Here is a 16,674-nt window from a genome sequence, read left to right on the forward strand (position 1 = left end):
ATTGCTATAATTTTTAAAAGCGTTTGTAAAATCGTGATGTATCTGTTTGCTCTGGCTGCCATAAAATGCCCCAGACTGGGGGCGCTTTTAAACATCAGGCATGTGTCTCTCTCCCAGTCTTGGAGGCTGGAATCTGAGATCCAAGGGTCAGCAGGGCTGGTCCCTCCCGAGGTCTCTCTCTTGGGTTTGTAGCCGGCCTCTCCTCCCTGTGTCCTCACAGGGTCGTCCCTCTCTGCGCGTCTGTGTCCTGATCTCTTCTTATAAGGAAACCTGTCCTTTGGGATCAGGACCCACCCTAGTGACCTCAGTTTACCATCATCCTCTCTTTGAAGACCTTATCTCCAAATAGTGTCACATTCTGAGGTCCTGGGGGCTAGGACTTCAACACGTGAATTTGGAGGGGACAGTTCAGCCTATAGCACATAAAGGGACAATTTAACACAACCAGATACAACCACACCCCTGCGTATGTACGTAGACCCGTCTTTTCACTGTGACTATGTCCCCTTCTCCATTGGGGGTGCACTGGTCCTCATGTGCTTTCCCCAGTGAACCTGAATTTATCACGCACCTCAATTTTATAGCCGGCATCAAAGGCGTTACCAGAATCCCAATGAAATGACTCCTGAAACCTTAGTTTTTCCTACAAATGGGGCGTTTCTATTACAGGCCATTCTGTTCATCTGACTTGGTTTGCTTTTCATGGGTCTGTGCTTCTGTCTTCCCCTGATTTGATCATTCATGGGTTATGCATAGATGATGGGGAAAGAGGAACATCACAGAGGAGAATCAGATTAGTCCGTGCTCCCGGACAGGCAAAGCCAAACTCACCTCATTACATCCTTTATTAGGGTCATCCTTTCTTGTGAGATGCCTACATCTCATGATTCAAAACTAATCGTCGGTGGATTGTTCATGGTTTTTATCCTCCTTAGTATTCTTTTATGTATGGCAGTCATTTCTGAATATATTCTCCTTGCAAAAATGTCATATATGTTAAAGCTCCATTTCCCTGTTTCCATCCAGTTTTATTTTTTTATAAATTATGTTTAGGTGCATTGGGTCTTCGTTGCTACGTGTGGGCTTTCTCTAGTTGCAGCGAGCGGGGGCTACTCATAAATACACCCAAAACTACTGAATTGCATGCTTAGAAGGGTGAATTTACCATATGTGAATTATATCTCAATAAAGAAAACCAGAAAGGATAGCAAAAAATAAGCTAAATTTATAAATGAAAACAATTTTTTAAAGCTAATGGATTAAATAATATTTTAAAAGCTATAGAATTAAATAATTTTTTTAAATAAAGCACTTCTGCTATATTAACAAAATATGATAGTTACTGTGAAGCAGAGTGCTTGTGCAGATACTGAGTTGTGAGCTGAACCAGCTGCTCTTTTCGCGGAACACCATTTTTGGCTTCTTGGTTAGAAGATGCCACGTGGAGCAGAGTATCCTGGCTTATTGCTAAACCGGCCGTAGGAAAAAGCTTTAGAATTGGTTCTCCAAGCCAGCTAACAGGTACACGAAAAGGTGTTCAACGTTGCTAATCATCAGGGAAATGCAGATCAAAACCACAGTGAGACATCACCTCACAGCGGTCAGAAGGCCATCATTAAAAAGAACACAAATAACAGATGTTGGGGAGGGTGTGGAGAAACGGGAACCCTCCTGCACTGTCGGTGGGAATGTAAGCTGGTGCAGCCCCTATGGAGAACAACACTATGGAGGTTCCTTAAACTAAAAATAGAGCTACCATATGGTCCAGCAATCCCACTCCTGGGCATATATCCAGACAAAATTAATTCGAAAAGATTCATGCACCCCAAAGTTCATAGCAGCACTATTTACAATAGCCAAGACATGGTAGCCACCTAAATGTCCATCAACAGAGGAATGGATAAACAAGAAGTGGTTCATATATACAATGGAATACGGCTCAGCCATGAAAAAGAATGAAATAGTGCCATTTGGGGCAATATGTTCCTGTAGCTTATTTATACATAGCAGTCTGGACCTCTTACTCACCTACCCCTATCTTGCCCCCCCCCCCCCACTGGAAACCACTCGTTTGTTCTCTGTATCTGTGAGCCTGCTTCTGTTTTGTTATACAGTATTCACTACTTGGTTGTATTTTTTAGATTCCACATATAAGTGAGATCATACAGCATTTGTCTTTCTCTCTGACTTATTTCACTTAGCATAACACCCTCAAGGTCCATCCATGTGGCTGCAGATGGCATTATTTCATTCTTTTTAAGGGCTGAGTAGTATTCCATTGTATAAATGCACCACATCTTCTTCATCCATTCCTCTGTTGATGGACATTTAGGTTGCTTCTGAGGGTGGGTCTTTAATCCAGTATAACTGGTGTCATTATAAGAGAAGACAGAGACACTGAGAGGAGAAACCATGTGACGATGGAGCAGAGGTTGGAGAGATGTGTCTACAAGTCAAGGACCAGCAAGGATGGCCAGCAGCCCCCGGATTCTGGAGAGAAACCTACAACAGATTCTCCCCTGGAGCCTCCGGAAGGAACCAGCCCTGCCCACACCTTGATCTGAGACGTCTAGTCTCCAGAACTGAGAGAAGGTACTTTTCTGTTGGTTTCAGCCATCTGGTGTGTGGTCATGTGTGATGGCGACCCCGGGGAGACTAATACAGGTGTACGTACTCAGTGGCTCATCAAACTGCATGGCTTGGCCGCGTCCGTGTTCAGGGCAGTAATGTTACGTGAAGGACATCCAGTGAGTGCTCGCCATTTCTCTGTGTTCTCGGGGGGATCCACTGCGTTGCTCTCCCAGACACACCGTGTATGGTATTTGATGTTGGCTGTTAGACTCACTGGGCTGAAATGCTTACCCTCCATCATCCTCCGACGACCTTCCATCTACAGAGCAGGCTCTGGTTGGTTAGCGGGATGCAGCGTATCAGGGGCTTTCAGGTCTGTCTTCTCACTCAATTCTCTGCAGATGTTGAGAGAAAGGCCCTGTTAATATCCCAGTTTATGAACCGTGGGAACTCTGGGGCTCCTGTGATGATGAATAAGCGAGTGGGCTTTTATACCCAGATCTTCTGCCCTCCCTAATCAACAGGTGCTTCCTCAACCTGGCTGTGCATCCAGTTCAGTCCAGACAGCCCATAAAAACACACATTCCTGGGCCCCGTCCTCTGAGAGTGACCTGGGTAGATATCAGGTCGACAGTATTTTTAAGAAGTTCCTCCAATGATTCTATCGCTGGCCCTACCGAGGGGCGCTCAGGGAAAACACTGAGATTGTTTGCAATTTCGTCATCACCTCTCTGGGTTAACGAGAGCCTGGGTCTCATTTCTGGAAGAAGGAAAGAATTAAAAGACCGTTTTCTTTGCACGTGCACTATGCCCGATATTCAAGCACAGTGTTACAAAAGTAAGATGAGTGTTTATTTGCGTGTCCCGTGACACATCAGACATGGTTTCAGGAATCAGTTTGCAACAGCATGGAACTCATGGACCAGCTTAAACTGGTTTTGCCTCCTTAAATAGGTTGTTGATTAATCAAACTGAAACAGCACCAGCTTCACCTGGTTTCGCCTCATTTAATAGGTCATTGATTCATCAATACCCGAGTTATTTTACAGAGACAGCACTGCACATACTCAAGACGGGAACCCATGTTTCTAGGGTGACCTCGGAACCAAGAATCTTCAGTCCCCAAAACTTAAGGACTAGAAATGTTACCACTGGAGCCCTTTACGAAGCGAGAACTCCTTCAATAAGGAAAATCTGGCTTCCAGCTGCAGGAGTAGCTCATATGGCCTGATTGGAGACTAGCCAATCAGCTTCCAAGCTTGAAACTCCCTGACCCCTTAAAGTTCACTCCGGACGCCGAATCCTGGAGATACATTTGCGAGCCCGGGCTGCTGCTGGTTGAGCTGACGGTGAATCTCTTCATCTTCTGGGAAAGCTTGTGCCATTGCATTGGCTTCTATGCGCGTAGGGCGGTGAGCCTTTGCTCGGTGACAAGTCTTGGGGCGCTCATCACATGCTGAGTCACCTAAAGATACTGCATCTCGGTCAGTGTGGCCACCACCAGCCCCGCCGGCCGGGTGAGAGGTCTGAGACGTGTGTGCAGGAGGGATGACAAGGCGCTGGTGCCGTTTTTCATGACGCTGTTGAGTAGGATCCTGTACCGTCAGTGGGATGCAAAGGTAAGAGTGCGGGTGCCTTTCGGTGTGCAGCCTGGGCTGGATTTCCACGTGCTTTCTACAGAGGCATGTTCAATCCCGTTCAGCCTCACGGAGGGAAGGGGGGCGTACACTCTCCCTAGCTTAAATAGGGCCACTCGGGGGAAAAGCAAGAACAATTAAGACTCCAAGAGCAGTCTCCACGAATTGTTGCCAAACTTGCATATGGCGGAGCTGGATGGAATATGACACCCCAAAGCCTCCTGCACCCACCTGCCCATCTTTGTTTTGTGCCCCATCTTTTCCATGCAGCCCCGGCTGTGTTCACCCATGGACTTGGTCAGACAGCCGTGGGAGAGAAATGGGCTGAATTCTTAATGAGTTGGACCATTGTCAAAGCAAGGTGGGGAATCTAGGCTAAATACTATCGGGAAATGAAGATGCAGTTTTCTAATTACTGGAATCTATGTCTTTCGATGTATCAGTTTGAGGGGAAATTGTGATGTTTTTAGCTCACTTTGCCATTTGTGCTGTTTTTGGAAATCTATAAAAATACTGAATCAAGTTCACCTGAAGCTAATAGACTATACAGCAACTATAGTTCAATTAGAAAACCCTGTAGCTTTTAAAACCTAAAGGTAACTGATGAAGACCTGAACCTTTCCCAAGATGGTGAGTGTATAATCCCAGCAGAGTAGCTGGACTTAACACTTCCCTGGTGCCTGTGTCATAATCTTATGTGGGGCCTTTGGCTGCGTGTGTTAACATTTCCCAAACGATGGGCCCCATCTGCCCTTCCTGACCCTCCCCCCGCCGAAAGCCATTCTGGTTGAGTATCTGGTGAAAATCTGGCTTTGAAGCAAGGCACTGCGCTTGTCTTCCATGCTTCAAATTCCCCATCAGACCCTCAGCCCACCGGCTGTGTTCCCCAGCAAGTAACTAATAGACGATTCTCCATGACTCAGTTTCTCCGAGTCCAAATCTGGTCACCCCAGACCTTCTCTGCAGATGCATTTAACCGGAGAAGACTCTACCGCGTTTCATGTTTTATGTCCACGTGCTTCTCCCGTGTAAGTCCCCTGAGGGCAGGGTCTGCGCCCCCTGGGGTACACGGGGAAATTCAGAGGATGCCCAGCTACCCAAGCCTGTTTGCTAGCCGCGTCGAGGGCGGCGCTTGCAGATAATTGTTACCAAAGCGAACCCGAGTCCCGTGCTCAGCAAAGCCCAGCTCCTAACCCCGGGTTGTGGTGAAGGGAAGAGCAGCGTTGATCTGCAAGACGCCCCGCGTGCGGCCAAGTCGAGAGAAGGGCGGCTCGCGCTGAAGACGCGAACTCCCCGAGGGCCTTCAGGGAAAGGCTTTTAAACCAGGGCGAGGGAGAGGGTTTCGGGTGCGAGGTCAGCTCGTGGACCTTCTTCGGCTTGGTTGGTGGGGGGCCAGGCGTCGGCGTCGTCAACCTTCTGATTGCAGCCACCTGGGGTCTCCGTGTTGGTGGGCGGCGTGCAGGTAGCTTCTCCCAACTGGCGGGGCTTTCAGTCTCTGCAAAGCAACGCAAAGGACGGGGCTCAGAATATGATCTGTAGCCTTTAGGGAGGAACTGAAAGCCCTTGACGCTGTTTAATGGCTAAACTTGCGTGACTGTTTTCGTTTGTCTCTGCATTTTCTCACTTCTCTGATTAAATTTGTGTTTCGGAGCTCGGGGAAGTCCGGTGAGGCTACAGGTTTTCTACCAATAAGAGCCAGGTGGAGAACATGCGGCGGGGGCGTGTCTACCCCGTGAGGCCCCATGGGGTCCTGCTCGGTTACACCCTGAGTTGGCAGGGCCGTTAAGCCGGCCCAGAAGTGACAGGAAGCCGGAGCAGGCTGCCTCCTGGGGTCACTCCTCATCCTTTGGCGAGACCCCCCCCCCCGCCCCCTTTCCCCGGCTTGGGTGTTTGTGCCGTGGCTTCGTGGCTGACCGCCCTCCCGCTGGATGGAAGTAGCCACCAGTACCTGCTTCCCCTCCCTCTGGCTTCATCCCGGGCTGGGGGCTTTATTTACTGTTCTCTCCGTCATGGTCACTTCCGTCCGGGGTCGGTGCTGATTTCGGGCCGTGGGAGGATACAGAACCGAAGGCGCTGAAGCAGACACATACATCAGATTGTCTCTCGAATGCTCGCTCTGACCTAGTTGACGACTAGTGCCCATCATGGTCTCACGATTACGAGAATTCATGCCCGAGCTGGCCGTAGCATCTCGTGGCTGGCATCCCAAGCCCTAATCACGCTTCCCTTGACTCTAGTTTAATCCTCCTTGTGCATAACACCTCAGTTTGGGGGGAGCTGAAACAAACAATACATGTAAAAGCCAGATGCATGTGTTTCTGGTAGTGTGTTTATTCCCATTTTGTGGAAATCAGATGTTCTTAGAAACATAGGGAGGAATGCCTGATGTGGTCATACTTCATTCCTTACAGGGTGTATGAGTTTCCAGAGGCTGAAACAATTGACTTGTAGACCAGGGAAGCCCAGGAAAACCATTTTTTTAGCTTGTCCGAAGAAGCGTAAGAGGTCCAGGAGGTGGGGCCCCCATGATGGCATTAGTGCACTTATAAGAGGAAGAGGCAAATAATAAACTCCCTCACTTCCCTCCCCCTACCTCAGCCAGTGATCAGAGATATTCAGATCATTCAGATGGTATATATTTTTAAATTATACACTTAATTTGAATTACTGGTGAATTCATTTTCCTTTTAGATGTTCTAAAGGATAAATTTGGAAATTCACTTTATTAAGATTTTTTTGATGTGGACCATTTTTTTTTTAAGTCTTTATTGAATTTGTTACAGTATTGCTTCTGGGGCTTCCCTGGTGGCGCAGTGGTTGAGAGTCCGCCTGCCGATGCAGGGGACACGCGTTCGTGCCCCGGTCCGGGAAGATCCCACATGCCACGGAGTGGCTGGGCCCGTGAGCCATGGCCGCTGAGCCTGCGTGTCCGGAGCCTGTGCTCTGCAATGGGAGAGGCCACAGCAGTGAGAGGCCTGCGTACCGGGGAAAAAAAAAAAAAATTGCTTCTGTTTTATGGTTTTTGGTTTTTTGGCCATGAGGCGTGTGGAATCTTAGTTCCCTGACCAGGGATTGGACCCACACTCCCTGCATTGGAAGGCGAAGTCTTAACCATTGGACCACCAGGGAAGTCCCTGGAAGTTCACTTTAATAAAAGTGTGTGTGTGTGAGTCTCTGTGTGTATGTATCTGTGTATTTATCCTTTTACTTTTATCTGTTTATAGATAATAGATATCTATTAAAAATAGGTATCTATTAAAGATAAAGAAGTATATAAAATATACCTACACATAGTATAAGTAGATATCTATTTATAGATACAGATATGGAGACAAAGAGATTATTCTGCATATTTTTTATTGTAACATGTTTTTAAAAATTTTATATTGGAGTAGACTTGGTTGACAATGTTAGTTTCAGGTGTACAGCAAAGTGATTCAGTTATACATATACATGTATCTATTTTTCAAATTCTTTTCCCATTTAGGTTATTACAGAACATTTAGCAGAGTTCTCTGTGCTATACAGTATGTCCTTGTTGTTTATTTTAAATGTCATAGTGTGTATGTGTCAATCCGAAACTCCCAATTCATCCCTCCCCATAGACCTTTCCCCTTTGGTAACCATAAGTTTTCTGTGTCTGTGAGTCTGTTTTGTAAATAAGTTCATTTGTATCATTTTCTTCAGATTCTGCACATAAGTGATATATGATATTTGTCTTTCTCTGACTTCAATTAGTATGATAATCTCTAGGTCCATCCATGTTGCTGCAGATGGCATAATTTCGTTCTTTTTTATGGTTGAGTAATATTCCATTGTATACATGTACCACATCCTCTTTATCCATTCATCTGTTGATGGACACTTAGGTTGCTTTGTTCGAGAACTTCAGGTACTTAGCTTTCCCAGGTTTGTAAAGAGAAGTTGAAGGAAGAGGATGGTGGTTCAGGTGAGGCTTCCTGAGTAGACATTTGAGACCGAGAATGGTTAAGACATAGGGTGATTACAGGGTGCATTACTGAACCACTTTATGTTCTAAATGTCTGAAAGTGAGGATGTGGGCTGACATCCCGTGAGTGGGAACAGCCATGAGCTAGTGTACTAATTTCAGGTCCTTTTCATGGTGTTGGGTGCCGCTCACCTGACTGGATAGCATGATCACCCAATATTACTTTCGGAACCGTCCACGAGTGGACGCCTTGAATCAGGCTGGGCGCAGGTAGAACATCCAGGTGCGTCCCTGTCCCCCACAGCTGTGACCGTTCAAGATCATCACCTCCAGTTATGTCATTAAATAAAGCACCCAAGCAAGAGGAAGTCGACGACGTTTATCACAATTCTCTGATTTACCAATAAGTCTTCCAGGTAACTGGGGAGCCTCTCAGGGTCAGACTGTGCTCTCCAAACCCTGTGCGTTTTCCTATGAGTTTTCATTGATCATTTCCCCCTACATTTGGTGGGTAACCACCTGTCTTTTATTATTTAAAACACTGAGAAAATCCCGTACAAGGGCATGCTTCTAGCTACCTACTTGGCATCTGACGCCAGTGGGTTTCAAAATAAATACTAGTATTGAGGATGTTGGCGTGAAGTGGGTCTGTTCCTTAGATAAACAGTGGGCTTTGTTAAGATCGGAAGTGCTGACAGAGCCTCGGAAGGAGAGCCGGAGATTTCAACACTTTTTTTTTTAAGAGTTTTTTGATGTGGACCAATTTTAAAGCCTCTATTGAATTCGTTACAACATTGCTTCTGTTCCATGTTTTGGTTTTTTAGCCGTGAGTCGTGTGGGATCTTAGCTCCCCGACCAGGGATCGAACCTGCACCCCCTGCGTTAGAAGGCGAAGTCTCAACCACTGGACTGCCAGGGAAGTCCCTAGATGTCAACACTCTTGACGTCCCATCCTTGGCAGCCAGGGGTGACTGCTTTTACCTGCAGCCCGTCTTGGTTTCTCAGTGGCAGGTGGTTTTGAAAGCTAGGTTTTCACTCATGTTTCCCCATGACACAGAAATCCGCCTACGTCCGTCCAGCTGTCCTGCCAGCTGGGTGGCCAGCTGGGTGGCCTCTGTGTATCTTGATGAATTTCCAAAACAAGAATGGTTAATCTGTGTTGAATTCCCTTCTAGCGTCTCACTTACCCAGTAGGTTACAGCCGCCTGGGCACAAAACCACGCAAGGTACTTTCAGGATGAACGTGGTGGGAGGTTTGGTCATTCATGCCTGCGAGACTTCTCTGTGTTCTCGCTATGAGATCCTTCTTTTATTTCTTTTTTTAATTGAAGAATATCTGATTTACAACGTTAGTTTCAGGTGTACAGCAAAGTGATAGTTATACATATGTATATATTCTTTTTCAGAATCTTTTCCCATATAGGTCATTACAGAGTATTGAGTAGAGTTCCCTGTGCTCTACAGTAGGTCCTTGTTGTTTATCTATTTTATGTATAGTAATGTGTATCTGTTAATCTCAAACTCCCAATTTATTCCCCACCCCCTTTTCCCCTTTGGTAACCACGGGTTTGTTTTCTATGTCTGAGTCTGTTTCTGTTTTGTAAATAAGTTCATCTGTACAATTTTTTTTTAGATTCCACATACAAGTGATATCATATGGTATTTATTTTTCTCTGACTTATTTCACTTAGTATGGCTGCAAATGGTATTACTTCATTGTTTTTTTAGGGCTAATATTCCATTGTATACATGTACCACATCTTCCTTATCCATTCATCTGTTGGTGGACACTTGGGTTGCTTCCACGTCCTGGCGATTGTAAATAGTGGTGCAGTGAACATCGGGGTGCATGTGTCTTTTTGAGTTAGCGTTTTCTGCAGGTGTATGGCCAGGAGTGGGATTGCTGGATCACAGCGTAGCTTTATTTTTAGTTTTTTAAAGAACCTCCATACTGTTGATATGGTTATTTTAACTCGGGGAGTTGGCTTTGTGAATTGGGCTGTTTGAATTTTCCTGCCTGTTCACTTCGTTAAGAGCCTACCTTTCGTAGACTCTCATTGGATTAGGAGTTGGGTCAAGATAAGGACACACCTGTTATGGACTGAACGTGTTTCCTGCCATTCTCCCGCCCCCGCCAATTCATATGCTGAAGCCCTGACCCCCAGTGGGATGTGTTAGGAGACGGGCCCTTGGGCAGGTTTGGATGAGGTCAAGAGGGTGGGACCCCCATGATGGCATTAGCGCCCTTAGAAGAAAAGGAAGAGACACTCGCCTCCAGAACTAGGAGAAATAAATGTCTGTTCTTTGTAAGCCTGCCAGTTTGTACGAATTTGTTTTAGGGGCCGAAGAGACTAAGACATTTAATTCATTAAGTGTTTTATTGTTTGATTAAAAAAATAAATGGAACACCTTTCAAAAAATTTCCAAGCGACAAAGCATCATAGAAACACACCAGTATATGTGTTAAATAATTGTTAGAAATTACTCACAACAATTATGTTTAAAAGAATCATTTCACGTGTTGAGGAGGTTTGGTGCCTAAAGAAATCCCACCATATTTTATGGATGTATTAAAACGAAAAAGGGGGAATTCCCTGGTGGCCCAGTGGCCAGGACTTAGCGCTCTCACTGCAGTGGGTCCGGATTCAACCCCTGGCTGGGGAACTAAAATCCCACAATCTGCAGGGCGTGGCCAAAAAATATATACAAATAAGAAAAAGGGATGACAAGAAACTCGTTGAGTAAATACTTTTAAAGGTAGAGCTTTTTGAAGTGGATGTTTTAAGCTAGAGGAAAACATTCTGATACATTGTAACCATCCAGGTGGTGCCCTGTGGCTGAATTTGCCGTTAAGGAGGGGCCCGCCAGCCAGGGAATGTGGGCGTATCTGGATGCTGGAGGACGGGAGGAATGGATTGTTCCCTGGATTCCTCAGAAGGAACCAGCCCTGCCCACACCTTGGTCTCAGCCCCGTGAGACTCAGGTCAGGCTCCTGGTTGGTGGTCATTTGTCCCAGTGGTTGTAGGAAACCTGCACATAACATCTAGTTATCTTTTCAGAACCATCAGTTTTAGATTCTGCACAGGGTGCACAGGCTCCACCCTCTGTGTGTGTGTGTGTCCGCCGAAGTTATGGCTAATTCTCCCACGTCCTGGGGCTCCGTTCGACACTCTGGCCACTGTTCTGAGAGCCCCCAGGCCGGCAGTGCCATGCTTGAGAGGGAAATCTACGCGTGATTTCAAAACCGAGAGAAAAGACAGCCCTTTGCCTTGGGTTCTGGCCGGTCTGCTGGATGGGATCACACTGTGCTTTGTTAGTAAATTACCCTCATAATTGGTCTAATTGCTTTTATTCTGCAAATATTCCTCCGGGTTCATTAGCATTGTAATCAAGGCTTCGCTGAAGTTGATTTAAGGAAGTGCGCGGAGGCGGCCGACATCCTTTTTATTCAGCCCAAGAGGGCTTTCTCTCTTGCTCTTGCTGGAGTCTGTGTTGGAGTTTTCTGGTCACTGATGGGGGTGATTTCAGGGGCTGCCCTTGACAGCGTAACAGGAAAGGTCAGAGCTCGTTCTAATAAACAGCGCATGCTAGCACCTCACCAGCGCCAGCCCCATGCATCGCTCATTGTTATGCGTGGAAATAAATTCCCACTGAAGGAAAATGTTTTCCGCGGTGCAGTTTCACCTTGTCCTGGGTCAGTCGTTGTCCTGTTGATTTTCCAAGCAGCTTGGGACTGTTCCCGGGTCATTTGGGCAGGCTCAGATATTTTTTCTTTTCTTCGAAACTTTTTACTCTGTGGTTTGTTTGATTCGGTTAAGACTGGTTAAAGAAATTAAATTAGATGCAACAATAGAAATGTATGGATCATATGTTGATGGAATTAAGTTATATTGATTACATGACAACTAACCTCAAATAATCAGAATAGTTATATACGATGACTAGGCACTCAGTACATGCTTTGCCGAGTAAATGAATAGTGAATGGGAAAATCCCAAACAGATGTCTGAATAGTTGCTTGTAAAATTTCCTGTAAACTCTGCCTACTTCTGAAATGTATCCTGTTTCCAGTTCTCCCGAAGAGAAAATATCAGCAACTTATATTTATTCTTTGCCAGGTATCAGGTACTGTTCTAAGTGTTTCCCCTGTGTTAATTATTATTATTTTTTAGTTTTTATTTTATATTGACGTATAAGTTGATTTACAATGTTGTGTAAGTTTCAGGTGTACAGCAAAGTGATTCAGTTATACATATACACGTATCTATTCTTTTTCACGTTCTTTTCCCATTTAGGTTTTTATGGAATATTGAGCAGGGCTCCCTGTGCTCTACAGTAGGTCCTAGTTGGTTATGTATGTTAAATATAGTGGTGTGTATATGCGGAATCTAAAAAAAAAAGATACAAATGAACTTATTTACAAAACAAACAGACTGAGTCATAGAAAACAAACTTATGGTTACCGAAAGGGAAAGCTGGTGGGGGGGATAAATTGGGAGTTTGGGATTGATGTATGACAGATTTTTTGTGATGTATAGTTGATTTACAATGTTGTGTTCGTTTCAGGTGTATAGCAGAGTGATTCAGATATATACACACACACAGTCTTTTTCAGATTCTTTTCCCTTCTAGGTTCTTTTGAGTAGAGTTCCCTGTGCTACACAGTAGGTCTTTGTCGATTATCTGTTTTACTTTTTAAAACTTTTAATCTTTATTTATTTGGCCGTGTCGGGTGTTGGTTGCAGCGTGCGGGATCTTTCGTTGTGGCTCACGGACGTCTCTGTCATTGTGGCGCGTGGGCTTAGCTGCCCCGGGGCATGTGGGATGTTAGTTCCCTGACCAGGGATCGAACACACGTCTCGTGCATTGGAAGGCGGAGTCTTAACCACTGGACCACCAGGGAAGTCCCTCTATTTTATATCTAGCAGTGTGGATCTGTTAGCCCCAGACTCCTGATTTATCACCCTCCCCTTACCCTTTGGTAACCAGCAGTTTGTTTTCTATCTCTGTGCGTCAGCAGGTCAGATTAATCCCCTCTGCGTTTCTTTGCCGTGTTGGACTAATTAGCTGTCAGGAGTCTCCAAAAATCCACGTGTCTCGGGAGTGAGTATGAAGGTCAAGGGCGTCCGTAGACTTGTGACATGGGAAGGAAGGGCTGATGGCCTCTGGGATGCTTGCTCAGGGGTGAGATACGCCTTCCCCTCTTCCGTTCTTTTCTTCCCTGGCGAGCTGGTCGTGAAGCTCAGGGGCGAGGCAGGCGGTGCTACAGGTCGGAGTTGCCGTGACACGTCCACACGTCAGGAGAGCCACACAGCGGTGAATCCATGAGGCTCCTGGTGCAGTGAGGACAAAGCTGGGGGCTTCCAAAAACCAGGTCCCCTTTCTCCTTGGGTGACAGTCCTGGGGCGACCATCACCCAGTGCCACCAGCTGGGGGGCTTAGACAACAGATGTGTCATTCGTCCATTCTGGAGACCAGACGTCCAAGATCAAGGTGTGGGCAGGGCTGGCTCCTTCTGGAACCTGGAGGCCCCTCCCAGCTCCTGGGGCTGCAGACAGTCCTCGCTCCATCTTGGCTTGTAGGAGCGTCACCTGCATCCCTGCCTCTGTCTTCACATGACCTTGTCTCTGTGTGTCTCTGTGTCTTTTTTTTTCTCTTCTTATGAAGACCGCCCTGCCCCCCTCCATCACGTCATATTTAAGACCTGCCCTACTCCAGGAGACCCTCACCTTTTTTTTGCTCTTCTAGTTTTACTGAGATATAATCAGCCTCCAACACTAGATACATTTAAGGTATGCAGGATAACGATTTCACTTACATACATCATGAAACGATGACCGCAATAAATTTATCAACATTCATCTCATACAGACGCAAAATAAAAGGAATAGAAACAAATGTTTTTCCCCTTGTGATGAGAACGCTTCGGAGTTACTGTCTTAGCAACTCTCATGTTTAAGGTACAGCAGTGTTAATTATGTGTATCATGTTGTAATTACATTCCTAGTACTTATTTATCTTATGACTAGGAGCTTGTACCTTTTGACCACGTTCATCCAATTCCCCTCCCCCCACCCCTCCCCTCTGGTGACCACAAATTGACCTCATTTTCTGGGTTTCTGTGTGTTTTGAAGTATCACTGCCCTACAGACACTATTAAGTTCCTATTAACACAACCTAGCGATTCGACATTTCTCTACGTTTCAAAAGGATCACCACGATGATTTAGTTACAGTCTGTCACCATACAAAGATGTTACAGCGTGGGGAATACAGTCAATAATTAATGTATGCTTCATCCCCTGGGACTCATTCATTTTGAACCTGGAGGTTGGTACCTCCTAATCTCCGACCCCTGTTCTCTCCGTAGGACCACACTTCATGACTCACATCTGCGATGACCCTGTTTCCAAATAAGGCTTCTGTTCACTGATATCACTTCGGGCCGCCCTGTGTTCATCGCTGGCGTGTGAGCAGGTGGGCACGGGGCCGCTGCTTTGCTCTCCGTTGTATTTGCAGCCCAGTAGACGGTGCCGTGCCTTCCAGGTCCTCAGGCAGTCGGGGGAGTGATTTGATGGGTTTTTGCAGCGTGTGAATCATCAGACCCCGTTGTCTGCATCTGAGAGGCCTCAGACAGCTCCCCCAAAGGGTCAGGACAAGGGTAAATTGCAGGACCTCCCTCGCAGACAGGGCTGGGATTCTGCATCCTCGGTGAAGAGGTTTAAACAGGGTGGAGGCATACGGGACCGGTGGAGAGGTTGTCGGGGCCTGTGGACGGGGGCCACTCCCGCTTAAAAGCAATAGGCAAAGGGACCGGGACGGACGTGTTCGGGAGGCTGAGGGCTGGGAAAAAGGGCACCTTCATTCGTGATCTTTTTTTCTTTTTTAATTGAAGTAGAGTTGATTGCTCAAGTGTTAATTTCTGCTGTACAGCAAAGCGATTCAGTTATACATATGTGTACCTACTTTTCATATTTTCCAGTATGGTTTATCACAGGGTATTGAATATGATTCCCTGTGTTCTACAATACCTTGTTGTGGATCCGTCCTGTACATACCGGTTTGCATCTGCTAACCCCAAACTCCCAGCCCATCCCTCTCCCACCCCACCCGCCATTCGTGACCTTGAATTGCTTTGTAAGAACGTCAGCAACGCACGGGAAACCCTTCCTGCCTGGATTGGCTGCTTGTTTAACTGTATTTATCGTAGGGGAATTTCAGCCGCCTGTCCTTGGTGACGTGTCAGTGGGTGTCCTTTCTTAAGTTCGTCCACATTCTTGCAGCGTAAAAAACACTCTTCTTCCCTTCCTCCATGGATGTCTTGCAAACAGGACTGGGAATATTCATATGCCCCGAGCCCGCGTGGGTCTGGAGGAGTGGGGGTGCCGCCGCCTCCAACATCTGAAAATAGGATGCGGTTGTCGGCTGCAGCTGCCAGATACCTTTCTTTGATGCAGCTTTTGTGAGCCAGGAGCCTTGCTTGGGAGGGAGCTCGTGGGAAACCCATAGGGAACGCAAAGGGGACCTCACAGCCCGCAGTAGGAGTTGTTGGCCACAGAAGGCTTCAACGGGAAGGTCGTTCCTTCAAAGAACACACAGCTCGCCCGGCAAGGATCTGAGAATTCCTGAGTCCCCCGGACTTGAAGGCACACAGTCAATTGAATAACGAAGTTGCGTTTTCCGTATGCTTCTTGCTTGAAAACTCTCTCTCCCTCTCTCTCCCTCTCTCTCCCTCTCTCTCCCTCTCTCTCCCTCTCTCTCCCTCTCTCTCCCTCTCTCTCCCTCTCTCTCCCTCTCTCTCCCTCTCTCTCCCTCTCTCTCCCTCTCCCTCCCTCTCCCTCCCTCTCCCTCCCTCTCCCTCCCTCTCCCTCCCTCTCCCTCCCTCTCCCTCCCTCTCCCTCCCTCTCCCTCCCTCTCCCTCCCTCTCCCTCCCTCTCCCTCCCTCTCCCTCCCTCTCCCTCCCTCTCCCTCCCTCTCCCTCCCTCTCTCTCTCTCTCTCTCTCTCTCTCTCTCACACACACACACACACACACACACTCTGGAAAGTAGCGAAGACCACGGACACATGCCCCAAAGGTCTTGGGTGTCACTTTCTATAACCACAAGTCAGAACTGGTGGAAGCCTGGACTCCATAAAGGACTCGCCCTTTCCTTATGAGATGAGGTTCTGAAGGGTCATCCATGAGTCACCCAGAAGAGCGTCCATTCCTGGGGGAGGAATTAAACCTTTTTCGAATGATGGAGACCCCTGTGTATCTAGAATCCACCATCACCCCGAGTTCATGAAGAGCCAATAGGGAAGTCCCCTGCTCAGAATGTGACACGTCCACCGTGTGTCTGGGGACAGTCAGGGTTGCTCTTTGCAGCCGGAGCAAGCTCTTGGACTCAGGTGGTGGAGGGGAGGAATCGGGGGTTCACAGGGACACAGGGGGTCTTGCCAGACGCCGGCCACAGACAGTGGGGGCTTTGACCCCAGAAAACTCCATCCGACTGTGGTCAAGTAACCACCTTGCTGAAC

At 46.9% G+C, this 16,674-nt stretch overlaps 1 protein-coding gene across 4 annotated transcripts in view; it reads left to right on the forward strand.

Annotated features, from left to right (window-relative positions):
- DHRSX (dehydrogenase/reductase X-linked) overlaps nucleotides 1-16,674 on the forward strand; it is a 154,939-nt gene that overhangs the window by 27,271 nt on the left and 110,994 nt on the right. Inside the window, exon 1 of one of the 4 annotated variants that reach the window (XM_079909796.1) lies at nucleotides 3,778-4,190. The exons of the other annotated variants lie outside the window; for them this stretch is intronic. The gene's annotated coding sequence lies outside the window, so the exon portion shown is untranslated. Of the gene's footprint in view, nucleotides 1-3,777; nucleotides 4,191-16,674 lie in introns of those variants that run through there. 4 annotated transcript variants of the gene reach the window in all.

Source organism: Stenella coeruleoalba (genome assembly GCF_951394435.1).
Source record: "Stenella coeruleoalba genome assembly, chromosome: X".
Lineage (NCBI taxonomy): Eukaryota > Metazoa > Chordata > Mammalia > Artiodactyla > Delphinidae > Stenella > Stenella coeruleoalba.